The sequence below is a fragment of the Nuphar pumila genome, chromosome 1 (genome assembly GCF_984573655.1).
Source record: "Nuphar pumila chromosome 1, dmNupPumi1.hap1.1, whole genome shotgun sequence".
In the NCBI taxonomy this organism is placed as follows: domain Eukaryota; kingdom Viridiplantae; phylum Streptophyta; class Magnoliopsida; order Nymphaeales; family Nymphaeaceae; genus Nuphar; species Nuphar pumila.
This window is the reverse complement of record NC_143249.1, coordinates 33,281,293-33,298,989: the sequence shown is the minus strand read 5'-3', so window position 1 is coordinate 33,298,989 and position 17,697 is coordinate 33,281,293.

The following is a 17,697-nucleotide window of genomic DNA, read 5'->3' as shown; positions in this document are numbered from 1 at the left end:
GCTTTTCTCCTCTCTATGAGGCGACCTCACACCAGACGCTCTCCTATTGGGACAATAGTCTGCCTCTCTTGCTCCTTCCTTCGGTATGAAGGTCGGACAGGTCACTGGGTCAACCGACACACCGACTAAGTAAGGCTTCCATTGAAATAAAGGTTGAGTTCACTTCAATACTTGCACACCAACAACCTTGGCTCTGATACCACTGTTGGATTATTAGGATTGGGTGTGCACAGGAGGGCTTTAGGAGAAGAGATAGAGGATTTGGGGTGATGACGGCCAGCATCAGGGGGATCATTGATCCTGTTTGGATGATCCTGCAGAGGCAGAGGGCTGGAGCAATTAACCTCCCCTGGGTAGCCGTTATCCAACCTATCTTTCTCATCGGATTCCCAAACATGCTGGGAATCCAATGTGGACTGAGCCCCACCATGATCTTGGTGGTGTATATCTCAATGGCCCACTAAGTGGGTCGTTGGATTCCATGTGAGACCTATTTGGTCACACTGGATCCATACCAGGATCCAACATCAAGAAGATAAAGGACTGAGAGAGGGAGGGCGGTAGGGAGAGCTTTGGGTGATGTGGAAGGACGTCAAGAGGGAGTGGAGGCTACCAGGGTTCTTTGACCGGGAGGTCAAAGATATGCTCGACGGTGGCGGCCAACAAGGCTGCCATGCTGGCGGTGGAGCCGATCTTTGACAGCGGCCAACCCACTGACGAGGGCTTGTTCTCGAATTTTGAGCCACTTGGGCATGAGGAGGCAGAGGATGGGAGACCTCTGCCGAATTTGCCGGTAGAGGTAAAGGTCGAGAGCCCGGTGTCACCACCGGCCATGCCGATCAGTGTCGGTGAGCTTCGGCTTCCTTCTTCTTCTTTTAGACATTGGATTTTATTCATTGGTTGGGAATTCTGAGAAATTTCTAGGGGATTTATTCGAGACGAATTTGATATGTTCTTTTCTTTGCTTTCTTTCTGTGTTCATGTTTTGGTGTAGGGAATCATCTTCAGCCATGTTTTATAAGGTGTAAGCTTTAATCTTTTGATCTGAATATGGTTTAGGGTTTCTGAATTTAGGAATTTCCTTGATCTGATGACACTTTCTGCATGTTAAATGCACAAATTATATTTGTTGTTGCTCACATTAACTGCAAGTCAATATGAAGCATTTGCTGCCATGTACATGGTTGCTGCATGGTCTTCCTTTGAGTTTGGTTCTGGGTGCACATTATGATTAGATTCAGATTATGGGGTCTTTTAGTTATGGATTACTTTTTACTTAATTCACAAGAATAAGAATGGGAACCATTTAATGGAACTAATAATAATGATAAGAAGAAGATGAAGAGGAGAGTGTTGACATGATTTATCATTTTGAAATCCCATGAAATGTCATGGGGATTTTTTTCATAAAGGCTACCATACTGCAGTTCCTGAGTCAGTTTGCAGTTCTATCCTTTCTACCTAGTCAAGAATTACTATTCGTCATACAGACAAAACTGAAAGTAGTTGGTACCTCGATTTCATGATCTGGTTGAGGGCAGTTTTGTTCTTATGCTTCACAAAAGTTGAATGCCTCTATCTTTCCTGAAGAGTTACTATTATGCAGATGCTGCAGTGGAGCAACAACCAACCATGAACCCTGAGAAAGGGCCTACAACTTAGGCTGGACAAAAGCGAAAACAACCTTTGTCTGATGAGGGTGAGATAAATATGTAGGATAGGTTGATTGAAATTTTGGAGAGGAATAGCAGAAAGTTTACTGCACAACTTGAGGCACAGGACATAAACTGCCAATTGGACATAAATCAAAGGAAAGACCATGCTGCTTGCTTGCTTGGGGTCCTGAACAAACTCGCTGACGCAGTTGGAAAAATTGCAGATAAGTTGTAATGGAATTTGAAGCTGACGACCTGTGATGACCCATCTTTTGTGCAGAAAATCAGAATTTTGGATACCTCAATCATGAATCCTGTCTAGCTTGATAGACAACAACCCTCGTACTTCTATTAAACAATAAACAACATAATCTCACTGGCCACTGCAAATAAACCCAAGTTCACAAAGTCTGGTTAGGAAATTTCTATTCCCCAACAAGGTAAAAAAGCATCCACTAAACAACTATTTCAAAAGAAAGCTAACAACAGCATGCCACCACGATCACCAAGCATAAGGGAAAAACAAATCTACCAATTTTCTATACAGAATCAAAAGCATACGATTACCAACAACAAATATTACACTCAATTATGATGTAAAACAATTCGGCCATAGAAAAGGGTGGAACAGAGATGAGATATCGAATCCCGATTCATCATCAAAACAATCAAAGCAAGAAAATCCCTAAATTAAGAAACCCTAAACCATATTCAGATCAAAAGATTAAAAGTTACCCTGAACATACCACTATCTGTGTCAAACCAGGTTACCTTATGGGTTGGACCTAGACCCGTAATGTCCAATATTCTTTCACTTGACACATTGACACTTAAAAGTGCACTAAATTGAGGTTTGTATCATTATCTCGATTTACTTTTCATGTGGGTTCACATGCTATTCTGTATCACAAAAATGAATCATATGAGTCATAGAGATGAACATCTCTTTATAAAATATCATATTTTTATATACTATAATATAATTTATTTTCAGTGATTTAGCATGTTAAGATTACCTTTATGAATAGGTTGGCCTCTAACTCATTTTATTGGTCCTTTAATATTGTTATTCTGTTATTCTCTCTAACCACATGATAGATCTTTGATGCAAAATCAACAATACACAAAACCATAGAGAATCAATTCATTTTTACAAATGCGATCACATATAATATATTATCATACATGAGAAGGAATAAAAAAAACTCATCCTCTTTATATGTTGGGAATACAATTTTGGTATTAACTTTTTAGTAAGGGGATCCACAATCATTTCCTTCATCCCAAATGTATCAATGCATATCAGATGATTCTCAGTATTTTCTTTAACAACAAAATATTTTAACTCCATGTGTCGACACGAGGTTGAGCTCTTGTTGTTATTTGAAAAATACACAACTGCTTCATTATCACAAAAGTTCTTTAGTTATCTCTCAATAGAGTCCACAATACCAAGACCCATAATGAAGTTTCTTATCCAAATGACCTAAGAGGAAGTCTCGTATAGAGCAATAAATTCTGCCTTTATGGTATGAGCAACAGTTGTAGACTGTTTCTCACTTATCCATGAGACGACACCATTTGCTAGTAGGAATATGTATCAAATAGTGAATTTTCTACTATTAAGACATCCTCTTAAGTCCGCATCAGAGTTTTCAATAACTTATAGGTGGTCAAAATTTCTGTAAATCAACATGTAGTCATTTTTTTCTTGTAAATAGTGCATGGCCTTCTTCGTTGCCTTCTAGTGCGTAATGCTTGAATTTGACTGATATCTACCAAGCATTCCTACAACAAATGCTATATCAGATCGTGTGCAGGTCTCTGCATACTGCAAACTCTCAACCGCTGAAGCATATAGGACAGTTGTCATCTGAGCCTTTTCATTATCATTCTGAGGATAGTCCTTTACGCTTAATTTATCCCCTTTCAATATAAGTGCCGAGCCAGGAGAACAATTCTCCATCCCATATCTTTTAAGAACCTTTAGGATATATGATTTTTGAGAGAGGCCAAGGACACCCTTAGTTCTGTCACGGTGGATCTCGATTCTAAAGACATATGTGGCCTCACCCATGTCTTTTATATCAAAATGAGAGAAAAGAAAAAGTTTTGTCTTATGTAATAGACTCAAATCATTAGTTGCAAGAAGAATATCGTCAACATATAAAACCAAAATTATGAACTTACTCTCACTAGTATTAATATAAATGCACTGATCAACAATGTTTTCAGTGAATCCAAAGTTCATAATTACTTGATTAAACTTTTTATACCACTGGCGAGAGGCCTGTTTAAGTCTATAAATTGACTTATGCAATTTGCAAACTAAATGATTCGAGTCATCTACACTGAAACCAAGAGGTTGTTGCATGTATACCTCTTCTTCCATATCCCCATTCAAGAATATAGTTTTCACATTCATTTGATGTAGCTCTAAATCAAAATGAGCTACGAGGGCCATGATTATCCTCAATGATTCCTTAGTTGAGACAAAAGAAAAGGTCTCATTATAATCAATGCTCTCTATCTGTGTGAAAGCTTTTACAACAAGCCTAGCCATGTACCTCTCCACTTGACATTTAGAGTATGTTTTGGTCTTATAGACCCACTTACAACTAACAGGTCTAACTCCATCAGGTCGATGTACAAGATCTCACACTTGGTTCTTTGCTATAGAGTCAAGCTCTTCTTTCATGACATTGATCTAATGTGTTGATCTTTCACTTTCAATGGCTTCTGCAAAGGTGAAGGGATCATCATAAATAACTATAAAATTATTGTACTCTTGTAAATACATCACATAGTCTGAATGGATAACATATTTTCTGGTCCTCATAGACCTCCATACATGTGCTACAGGTGGTTCAAAATAAACTTTTGTATCCTGTTGTTGTTGTAGTATATCCTCATCAACAATTGACTCTATTTGGGATTGATGTTCATTGATCAGAATTTCTCTATTATTATTCAAAGAGACAATGATAGAAAAAATTGGGTCTTTCTCCTTCGTAGGTATGGAACCTGAATCCTACATTTTCTCAAAATTAATATTTTGAGATATATCTATCCTCATAGAACTATTTTTAAGAAATTTTGTTTTATCTGTTTCTACTATCTATGGTGTATGAGATGAACAATAAAACCTAAAGTCCTTTGACCTTTCTGGATAACCAATGAAAAATTCATTAGTCGTCTTAGGATCAAAAGCTTTTATATATGGGTTATACAATTTAGCTTCAGCTAAACATCTCCATATGCACATATATGATAAAGAAGGTTTCCTACCTATTAATAACTTGTAAGGAGTCTTCGAAACAACCTTTGTAGAAACCTTATTCAAAATATGTATTATTGTCCTAAGAGCTTCACCCCACAAGGTCAAGAGAAAGTTTGAGTGATTCAACATCACTCAAACCATTTCTTTAAGTGTATGATTTTTTCTTTTAGCTACACCATTCTGATAAGCACTACCAAACATGGTATACTGAGGTACAATGTGTTCTTTTTTTAGAAACCGCGCTAATGACGCTTCCATTTGTCTCATCTCAGTGAAACAACCATAATATTCGCCACCTCTATCAGACCTGACAACCTTAATAACTTCATCAGTTTGTTTCTCTACTTCTTTCTTGAAGTTCTTAAAAACCTGAAAGACTTCTAATTTTTTAAATAATAAGTACAGATACATATACTGTGAGTAATCGTCTATAAAGGTGATAAAATATTTTTCACCCGTATAACACAGTGAAAAAGAGTCGTAAACATCTATATGCATTATCTCCAACTTTACATTATTGCGTTTGTCATCTTTCTTATATGTATTAGACTACTTAGCCTTTATGCAGTTAACACATGCCTCTATATCTACAAAATCAAGGGATCCAACGATTCCTTTTTTCAAAAGTCTTTGGACTCTCTCTTTTGAGATATGTCCTAACCTTCGATGTCAAAGCAAGTATGATTGATCTTCCTTTAGACCATGTTTATTGTCAATCAATGTGCTCTCACTAGAATGAGATTCTTGAATTTGGAATTTGGTTTTTTAACCCATACAAATCATTACATACATATGCAAAACCTATATTAATAAAAGAATTTATAATAACAAGCTTAGAGTTTTCAAATTTAAAACTAAAATCAAACTTATCAAAGTTTTGAAATTGAAATCAGGTTCTGACTATACGATGTAACATAAATGTATCAACCAAATTCAAAATGAATGTCGATTCCAACATAACTCTGCAGGTCCCAACGTTCTTGACAGGTGAACGCATCTTATTTCTTAAGAAGATGCTTCTTTCATGCTCTATTGGTTCCCTTTTGTTCAGAAATACCTGCAAAGAGTTTGCAATGTGCACCGTGGCACTAGAATCAATCCACAAAGTATGCAATGAAACATGAATCAAATTGCACTCATGAGAAATGAATGACTTATTACCTTTATTTTTGAGCTATTTCTTATGCTTCAAGTAGTCCACATTCTTATGTCCCTTCTTGTAGAAGAAACACTTTATTGAAAAAGCCTCCTGCCTGGGATTTGGCTTTCACATGAGAATTAAAACTCTCCTCAAAGGCCGTCTTGTTGTTTTTCTTTTTGAAGATTTTTTTTTTGCCCCGGCCTTTGTTTTTGTTTATAAGAGGCCATATGTGTACTTGTGACCCTCTCACCCTTCAGTCTCTGCACTTCTTCAACACACTTGGACAATAAGTCATTAAAAGATCACTTATTGTTATGTGTGTTGTAAGAGATTTTGAAGGGTTCATATTCAATAGGCAACAAAGTCAAAATCAGATGAACCAAGAAATAATCAGAAATGGTGAACTTCATGTCATTCAGCTGAGATGCAATATTTTTCATTTTCAAAATATGTTGTCGGATGTGACTATCATCGATATGTTTTATAGATACTGATTTAGACATGAGCATACTGGATCTTGCCTTATTAGAACTAACAAATTGAGCCTTAATGGCTCCTACAAATTCCTCCATTGTCCTGCAGTGATGAATGACACCTTAAATATTCTTAGTCACTTGAGATTGCAAAAGCAATAGGCTAAATTTGTTCGAGCGCTCTCACTTCTCAGAGGCAGCCTTTTGTTCAGTTGTGCTCTGCTTTGTAAGAGCGAGAGGTTTCTCAGTTCTAAAGGCCAAATGAAAGTCCATATAACCCAGAGTGAACAACACTATTTCTTTCCCGTCTGAAAAATTAGATCAGTCTAAAAGGAGAATGTTACTAGAGCCGTTGATAAGGAAAAAACCTGATACAACAAACGAAAGATAAATTTTTATTATTGCTCAAACAAAACTTGTGATGAAACGGTAAAAATTAAGACCTTTTATTATTCACCTTTTTTTAGACAAGCACAGTTGAGCCATTATCGTTCCACTTTGGTGGAAACAACAATACTAATAGTTGTTCTGTCTCTTCAATTCACAAGGAATTGACTTCAGTTAGTCAAACTAGTAGTTCATGTAACCAGAGGCAATTCAACACTGTACCTTTGGGTACAAGCATACTTCATAGGCTGAAATACACATCTACTATTACACCTTGTGTGAATGTGAAACACAACAACCTACCTTTGGGTAGAATCATTATTTCATGAAGTCACATACAATCATAATAACGAATCTTAATATAGTCTAAAGAATCATCAATCAACACAACTCAGATCACTTTGGTAATTGCATGAATCGATCAATCAAGATCTTTTACCGAAAATATATTTGTATTATGGAGCATGCCCATGCACACATATTAATGCATGTATATTCATGATAAAATATATATTATATCATCAAAATACAAGTTCATGCTTCAACTTATATGCATAAAGTAATTTTGATGATAAAATTATCATGAATTTAGTCATAATTCATGCTTAAAAACATTATGCATAACTTAACCGATATAGAACACATGAATTAATATGCACAAGTCATGCTTTTTTAACAATGAATACTCTTTAAGTATGAAAAATAACAAAAGCAAGCTCATATGGGTAAAACTTGGGTCCTTAAGTCAAAATCGGTCTAAAGACACCCTGAACCAGTATAAAACGGCTCTGAACCGGTCATCTAAGGGTCTGAACCAAATTTGGACCTAATGAACCTGTGCAAAACATGAACAAAAGCTCATAAAACCCTATAATTGAATGAGAAAATCCCTGTCTTTCTATAGATTCATAAAAATAGGGTCTCTACATCTCAGAACCGGTGAAAAACTGAAAAAACCCGGTCAAAAATGGCTTTGAACCAGTCCCATAAAGGGTCGTATCAGTCACTGATCTGATTGAGGTTTGAATAGTGCCTGGACCCTGTTATGGATCCTATCCAGTCCAAATAAGATCTGGGTTGGACCCGATCCAAATATGATTCGGGTCAAATCTGATCCAAACTAGATTCGGGTATGATACGATTCAAACTAGATCCGGGTCTGACCTGATCCAAACAAAACTCGGGTCTGACCCGATCCAAACAGATTTTGGATCATGACTCAGTACATCCAGATCGAACCAGACCCAGAACCCAAATGAGTCCGGTTCTGATCTTGTGGACTGGGACTTGTATCCGATCCATACCTTTCATATCAAACCCGGACCCAAAAGCTAGATGGGTCCGGGTCTGAGCCAGGGTCGTGTCACACAGACAACAGGGTCTTGGTAGACCCAATCCACCCATTACCCGTCTGGATTAGGTTCGCCACGGTCGGCTGGACCGGGTCCAGCCAAAATGGTTGTTCACTGTAGCTTAAAGGCTACAGTGAAAACCCAGACAATGAAAATAAGTCGGTTTCTGAGAAAACTGAAACTTCAGTTTTTCTCAGAAACCGAAGGTCGTCGTTAAATTGCCGGTGAAAACGACGACGCCCGGCGTCGCCCGATGACCGAAGCCATCGCCGACTCCCCCGGTGATGATCCATGGCCGGAATCCCTCTGAAAGAAACCCATCCAACGATGGTTTCAGGATTCCGGCCAGCTTGGTGGTCCGATGATGGCGGTGCTACCGACAAATTGGGGACGGCCTGCGAAAGAGGTCCCCCCGTGCATTCTGGTGACTGCAGTCGGATATCCATCCAGAGCAGAAACGCCACACAGTCACCTGAAACCCAACAAAGAACCCAGCCGACGCATGGGTTTTAGGATTTTAGCCTGCACGGTATGAAGGTTCGGCGATGACGGCACTCCGGCGACGAATCAGAGCTGCCAGCGGCGCCGGCGAGGCTATCGGCGATCGACACCCCTCAACTCTTCGGCGAAACACCATCGACGAGGACACATCGGCAAGTAATCGGTGGAAACCCCTTTTTTTTATCAACAGGGATGTCTGTGACCACCGTCGACCAGACGACACTGCCGCCGACAACAGTGCCGGCAGCAAGAAGAAGGCCTGGCCACTGTATGATTGGGTTCCACTTAATTTTTTTTTTATAAACCGAACGCCTTCTGGTTGCAGAGGGCAGCTTTGGCTGTGGCCGGTTTCTTACGGTATCTCTTGCGAAAGCCATTTCTGTCAAGAGAACCATATAGCAGACCACCCCTTGCTGCCGCCGGTGATCGGTAGCAAGCGGGCATTATATGTCAGCCCTAATTTTGCTACCAGCCAGCGATGCAAAAATGCGACAGCAGGGGAGTCTGCATCAGCAGCCAAACAAAACACTCCTGACACACCAAAGCAGGTGATATGTTCTCCCCCCTAACAGGGCAGTTAGCTACATCTCATGTTCGGGTCCCAAAGAGCACCACGTATGTAAGCATGTGCGTCTCGTATCCTCATGTTTGTCAGCATTAATTAGCGTTGGAGTTTGATGTGATTGTAAAGACTTAAGTATCATCTTCTTCATTAGTGCAAAAAAAATGATGATTCTTGAAAAGGAGTGATTGTAAAGACTTAAGTGCTCCTGAAGATGAACAGAGAAAGAAAAAGACTTTGAAGAGTCAACATCATTCTCGACTCTCTGGATGAAAGACATGTTTGTCCTTTTTTTGAACAAAGAAAAAAGAAGAAGACTTTGAAGAGTCAACATCATCCTCGACTTTATGAATGGAAGACATGTTTGTCCTTTTATTAAACTATTTGTTTTTTTTAAATGAAAGACATTTTTGTCATTTTCTCAAACCATAACTTTATAAGTAGAATAGCAAGAAAGAGTACTTAAGTCTTTGCAACAACACCAGAGTCCGATGCAGAGTTATGTTAACATACACAGAAATACGAGCCCCATGTTCTTGTATACGTGGTGCTCATTCAAAGCTCCGAACACAGACGTGGAATTCAGTAAATTATCGGGGGCGAACATACACCACCCTCTCCTGACACACCCACAACCAAATTGCATGATGAGTGAGCCCATAACCCAATGTTGGCATATGAGCAAAATTAAAGCTGAGATGCAAATGAGTACTTGAAGATGCCATGTGCGGGGTGCTCGGCGTTCTCCTCAACCCATCGACGCCCACGATGAGCCTTGACATTGGGTTGATGGTGTGCAGGAGGACCCTGAACCCATTGAGAATAATGGGTGATAGGGTTGGCTTTCGGCTGTTTGCACTCATCATACACTAACTTTTCTCTGAACAGACCACTAGATGTGTCAAAATTGGGTCACCTTATGGTTTGGACTCAGACCTGTAATGTCCTAACCCTTCTTTCTTCCTTCCTTTCTTGTAGTGTGAGTGTTGTTTTATACCTGTATTTAGTGATCGGTGGAATTCCTTTTTCCCACGATTTGTTTAACGTAGAAATAATACGTGTAACTCACTCCTCAAAATGTGTCGAGAAGTGGCTCGAGGGGTGGATTAAACAATAAAAACATGAAGGCTGTGATGGCAGTTGACCTGGTGAAAAGAAGGATTCATCCGAACCCGTTCCTTTCTAAATGGGTTGGAGAATACTAAATGGAGGAATGGACTGGGGATGAAGGTGAAAATCAAAACTCATGCCCAGGATGGACTTACTCTTGCCCCGCTCTATCCCATCCCTGATTCCCGTTAATGAAATTATGAACATACTGTTATTATATTATAAATTAATATTTAAATCATATATATATATATAATCCTAACCATAATTTTTCTACTTCCTAACCCTAAAAACAGGTTCCCTCTCTCCCTCTTTCTTATAATGGCTCTGAAGAAGGATGTAAAACCTATGCCTAGAGGAAACAGAGATCCGAACCCATCCCATTTGGGGCAGGGATGAAAGTGAAAATAAAAATTCCACAGGGGATGGAGGGCAAAATTTTGAGATGGGGGTGATGGTAGAGAGCTTGTCACTGCCATCCCTACTCCTAGACTGACATCTTGTTTTGCTTTAAATTTTAATCTTTCATACTCAATGTTAATGGGTCAGGTTTGGTTCAGATTCAAGTAAAAGTAGACCAATACCTGATTTGAGATGACGATACCGGGTCTGAACTCCAGCTTAATGAATCCCACTATAAAAGAAACCATACCCAAATCTTATAGGAATTATATGAATCAGATTTGGACCATACCCAGTAAAATAATAGTTTTTTTTTTACATTGGAAACCTTTGGATCTTAGTGGAAACTCGGGTTGGGTATAAAATTTTACAAACTATACTGAGATTCATATATTAATGGGACCCCTTAGAACCGACCCAGATTTTATTCGAACCTTTCACCAAACCCTATAAGTCAGGTCCAGGTCAAACCTGACCCATGGACACCCCCTAAAATCGACCCTGAAATGCTAAAACAGAGGAAGTAAAAGAATACTAGTCGTTTCTTGATGTGATACAAATTACAGAGCACAATGAAATAATATCTCAGATATCTTACTTTTTCGGGATACGTGGTTCATCCAAAAGATCACAAATATATTAAGGTCATGTTTGGAAAGTGCCTATTAGGGATAGGGGTGTCAACGGGTCGGCCCGAACCAAATCCTAATAGGTCCTAGTATGGTGACAAATAAGAAGACCCAGGTTCAGACCCAAAGGTCTGATTAATACATGGATCCAGGTATAGTTTTTGAAATTTTATATCAGACCCAGGCCCAACCCCAGTTCCGATTAAGACCGGCAATTTTTCAATGTAAAAATTATTCAAAATATCCTTTTACTGCATGTAGTTTCTCTTATTATAATAGATCGGATTAGACCTGGGTCCAAACCCAATACTGTACTCAAAAAATCTGATCCAAGTCTGGTTTCACCTGGGTCCGAACCAAACTTAACCCGTTGACACCCCTAATTAGAGATCACCTGATACTGTACCCAAAAAATCTGATTAAAGTTTGGTTTTACATGGGTCTAGACCAAACCCGACCCGTTGACACCCCCAATTAGAGGTGACCCTAGTGGCAAGCGAGGAATTCCCACTTTCAGAAATGTTTGGAGGTCAGGAAAAGTGAGAACTGACATTACCTTTGTCAGTTTCAGTTCTCCCAAACAACACATGAATCAGAATGGGTGAGTATCGGCCGATACGACTTCACTCCTGAATCGACCATTTTTTAATCAATATAAAACAATACTTAAAAATATTTTTTAAATATTATTTTAATGTCCGTAACACGTGTCACGTTCTTATTGATACATAATATATTTTAATTATTTTTGGGCCCATTCACAACTATTCACTTGAGAGCGATTCACTTAAATCATTAGCCAAACGATGGAGGGCGATACTGACAACATTGCCCACAAAGACATGAACATGAATCACTATACTGAGTTTGAGACTGAGTTTTAACATTTTTTATAAAACCCTAACAGGTGGACTCATTTTTTTAATGGTGAGAGAGAGAGACTTAAGAGTATGTTTGATGGCTTGTCCCGTGTGTCGCACGGGACAAAAAAGATGTCTAGAACGCATGTTTTAACAAACATTGGATGCGGCGGACGACGTTCCGCAGGTCTGCCGCGTTCTCTTTTGTGTAATTTTCGATCTACCTCCCTCCCTGTTACAGAAGGAACATGAATGGAGCGAACATTTAAAAAAAAAAGATATTTCGATGAGCGCATCGCTGCGTGTCGTCTGCCCATCTCTTCTTGTTCTCCTTCTCCTTTTTCTCCTCTCTCTCTCTCGCTGCAACCTCTGACTGTCTCCCTCTCAAAAGATCGAGAGAAGGAGGGGGAGAAATACCCCCTCACCCTGTGTGCCCTCTCCCTCTCCAACCCACGCCGTCGTTGTAGCCACCCGCGTGTCAGACACAACATGCCAAAAACTCGAGAGGGTGTTGTGTGTTCTCCTCCCGAAGGCGCACTATTTGCTACAATGCGTATTTGGGGGTCCGAATGAGCGTCACGTATATAAGCACGTGGAGCTCGTATTCTCGTGTGTGTTGGCATCACTTAGCATCGGAGTCCGGTGTGGTTGCAAAGACTTAAGTACTCTTTCTTGTTATTCTTGCCATGAAACGACGGTTCGAGAAAATGACAAAAATATCCTTTATTCAAAAAAAGGAAAATGACGGTTCGAGAAAAGAACAAAAATGTCCTTCATCCAAAAAGTCGAGGATGATATTGACTCTTTAAAGTCCAAACAACGAAACAAACCTGAAGCGCTCTCTCTTTCTTTTTTGTCGTTGTCTTCTTCTACTTCTTTCTCCGCGAAACACTGTAAAACCCTCTCTCTCTCTCTCTAAAGAAGAAATTAAGGGAGGCAAAGAGCCGGCGATCTGATGGCGATCGTCGTCCTCTTCCTGCTAGCAATGGCCGGAATGTTGCCCTCGTCCAACGGGCAAGCGACTGCGGCAACCCCTATGCCGCCTTCGAAGGACGCCTACAACAGAATCTTCCTCTAGTACACCTACAACTGAGACTTTCAAAGTACAATCCTTCTACCCCTATGTCGGCAATACTTCCGATCAGGGCTATGCCTTCCAGGCCACCCTGACGCTGCTCAACACGGGCATTCACACCCTCAAGTCCTGGAGGGCATTCGCCAGGTTCTGGCACTGCGAGGTCCTCATCTTGACCTCCGACGTCATGCTCTCCGATAGGACCCACCTCCCCGCCAACGTCAGGAATGGCATGTTCCTCTCTGGCTTCCCCGTCACGGACCTCGTGGTAAAATAAATGGCAAATCGCTATATCGAGTAGCGATTTACGAAAAGCACAGCAAAAAAAATGAAAAATCGCTAAATCAAGTAGCGAAAAAATGGACATTTTCTAAATTGAGTAGCGATTTATGAAAAATGTGTAGCAAAAAAAAAACTGTAAATCACTACGCGATGTTCGTAAATCGCTAAATCGTGTTGTAAAAAAAAGGCAAATCGCAACACAATTTTCATAAATTGCATAGCGAAAAAAAGAAGAAATTTTATCCTTTTCTAGAATCGTCGTTTCATGACACCAATAGTGGAAAATGGTGCTATGAAAACCGCGAGCAAGAAACAATCGAAGAAAACAATAAACAAGAACGATAAAACAAAACACGACACACAAATTTACGTGGAAAAACCTTCCCTCAAATCCGAGAGGGAGTAAAAAACCATGGCCGCTAAGAGGAAAAACTTTATTGTTCTTTTTCGACAGTTACAAGAGGGAAAGAAAAGAAAAAATTTATACAAGGCCCAAAAAAATATTTTTTCTAGGGGGCGCTGCCCCCCAGAGACCCCCGCCAGGGGCACCCCCCCTGGACCCCCGCCCGCTGAATGCGCAGCAAGACCCGCGCCGGGGGGAGTCCCCGGACCCCCCCTCCTATAAGGGAAAAAACTTTGAATCAGGCTCCACAACTTATCAAGTTGAACCATGCTACAGTCAGTGTGCAGGTCAGTCGATGCTTGATGGAGCAATATAGGATCATTTGCTGGATGTGCACAGAGGCAAAAAGAGAAGGGAGAGAGAGAGAGGGTTGATGTTCATGGCCTTCTTCAGGGGGATTCCTTTCTCGGATAATCCTACAGTGCAGGGACTGGGTCTTAATTAACCATCTCTGAGGTACTTAAGTCTTTGCAACCGCTCCTTTTCTAGAATCGTCATTTTATAGCACCAATGGCGAAAAGGGTACTTAAGTCATTGCAACTGCACCAGACTCTAACGCTAACTGATGCTGACAAACATGGGGATACGAGCCACACGTGCTTATATAAGTGGATCTGACCTATGTTTTCTCAGTTGGTGGTTTTTGCAAACTCCACTGTCTAATAGGTCAAAAACTCCTTCAAACAGACTATCCACGGAGTCTGAAAGTCTGTCATAGACGTGTCTGTCCCAGTCCCAGTCCCGAGCCCATGGAACAGACACCTCTGATCCGAATTCAGTGATTTCAGATTCGTTGGAAAGGTGTGTGAATCGTGCATAACTTTTTTTGGACCACCTTTGTCTTTGTCGAAATAGAGTTCACATATCCCGAAAACCCTATTTCTCTGAGTCCTATTCGGACTCATCTTCATGAAAGCTTTTGTGCGTGTTAAGATCCATTTGGATCTTGGATCGTGGATCGGTGTTCACCGAGTCTACATCATTTTGGTATCAAAGCAAGGGTTTCCAGTTTTTTAAATTCGACATGATTCCCGGTATTGTGGGGAGTCCAAAAAAAAATAGGTATCATTCACCATAGCGGGTAGAATGGGCGGTCAAGGTAAAAATAACTTTAATAGAGGAAACGATGAACGTGATCATCATCATGAGGTGCAAGATTTGCAAAGACAACTCGCTGAAGCTAATCACCGAGTTAAATATTTAACTCGTCAAATGGCCGAGAATGTTAGAGTTCACGATCAGTGAGCTGAGCAGAGTCCACACAGTTCTCGAAGAACTCGTGAGACTCATTCATATGATTCTGATGAAGACTTTGACTCACATCGATGAAGTCCAGAGAGAAGAGAAAACCTACAGCCTAGGAGATCACATTGGGATTCAAGCTTGCATTTTGATATCCCAAAATTCAATGGAACTGGAACTCCTGAAGAATTCCTAGATTGGATTAGCAAAGTCTGTGAAATCCTTGAATTTAAGGAAGTCCTTGAGGATTGACGTGTGGGATTAATCTTCCTCAAATTAAAGGGTCGAGCTGCAGCCTGGTGGTGACAACTCAAGCAAACTCGCAGACATCAGGGTCGTACCCTGATTGAGCATTGGGAGCACATGGAGTAGAAACTTCGTGCTCAATTCCTTCCTTTGAACTATCACTGAGAACTTTATCAAAAATACCAAAGCCTTAAGCAAGGAACTCATTCGGTGGACCAATACACAGAAGAATTTTATGATCTCGTAGCACAAAACGACATCTGTGAAAATGAAGAACAACTTGTATTGAAGTATATTGAAGGACTGAACTTCCAATTACAAGATATGTTGAATTTTGTAGAGTGTTGGACTATGTCTAAAGCACATCAAAAGGCGTGCCAATGGAAAAGGTCTACCCAGAGGAAGACCTTAGCTAGGCTTGATCCTGTGACTAGACCAATAGTGCGGGTCTCAACAGTCTGTACTGCAAAAGCTATCCCACCCTACCATCACCCTAATACGTCAAGCCCACCTAGGGTTACGAATCAGAAAGGTTCGATAAGAAATTAGGCGAGAATCTCTAGCTCAAGTACCCCCATCAAGTGCTATACTTATGGAAAACTCGGTCACAAGTCCACTAAATATCGTAGCAAAGCCTTATTCGTTGAAAGAATTCATGAGGAAGAGGGTGCACAATTCAATCTCGAGTTCGATCACATTTATGATCCTGAGATTGAATCTTTTAAAGAAGAATAAGAAGAGGAATTTGTGGATGAGAAAGTATTGTTGTCTGATAGAGGCGAAGCTCTCATCACTAGGCGGATTTGTTTAGCCCCGAGACAAGAAACGAATGATTGATGGCTAAGAACTCACATCTTTGAGTCTACTTATACCATCAATAGGAAAGTATGCAGATTTATCAAAGATTTCGATTGTTGTGAGAACGTGATTTCAGTCGAAGCCATGACCAAGTTAGGTTTGAGTTGTATGACTCATCTTCGTCCTTATCAGATGTCTTGGCTCCAAAAGAGCATTGATGTTCGTGTGGACCGGCAATGCTTGGTCAAATTCTCCATTGAAAACATTTATTTTAATCAAGTCTGGTGCGATGTGCTTCCCATGGATACGAGTCATATCATTCTCGGAAGACCGTGGCAGTATGATTGTTCTGTTATCCATAATGGTTGATCTAACTCATGCTCGTTCACATTCGAAGGACGAAAGATTCATTTGAAGCCATCCAGGGATTTACCACCTTTGTCTTCATCATCTTCATCGGCTTCATCATCTCGTACTCCTGCTACCACCCAAATTTCTCACCCCACTTCATTTAAACCAGCTCTTTCGAAAGTTAAGCTTTTGAGTGCTTTTATTGCTAGACATGAGCTCCAAGTGGTTTTGAGTCAATCTAGCATGTGTTATTTCTTGTTCTCAGTTGATTCTGATTCATCTCGTGGTGAGTCAAAGTCTGACACTGTGGATTCTAGAGTCACACCCTTGTTAGAGAAATTTCGCGAAGACTTTCCTGATGAATTACTAGATGGATTACCCCTCTGTGGGAAGTCCAACATCATATCGATTTACATCCTGGTGCGGTATTGCCACATGCTCTGCATTATCGTATGAGTCCTGCGAAATATGAAGAACTTCATAGACAAGTTCAAGAATTATTGACTAAGGGTCACATTCGTGAAAGTCTTAGTCCATGTGCGGTTCCTGCCCTTCTTGTGCCTAAGAAGAATGGAACGTGGCGGATGTGCATTGATAGTCGAGCTATCAATAAAATAACCATCAAGTATAGGTTCCCTATTTCTAGATTGGATGACTTGTTGGACCAACTGACTGGTTCAAAAATATTCTTCAAGTTAGATCTGCGTAGCGAATATCATTAGATACGAGTTAGGCCTGGTGATGAATGGAAAACTGCATTCAAAACTCATGATGATCTCTATGAATGGCTCATAATGCCATTTGGATTATCCAATGCTTCATCTACCTTCATGAGAATCATGAATCAAATTTTATGACCTTATATCGACAAATTCTTGGTCATTTATTTTGACGACATTCTCATATATAGTCGAACCGAACCTGAGCATCTAGAACACTTACGTTTAA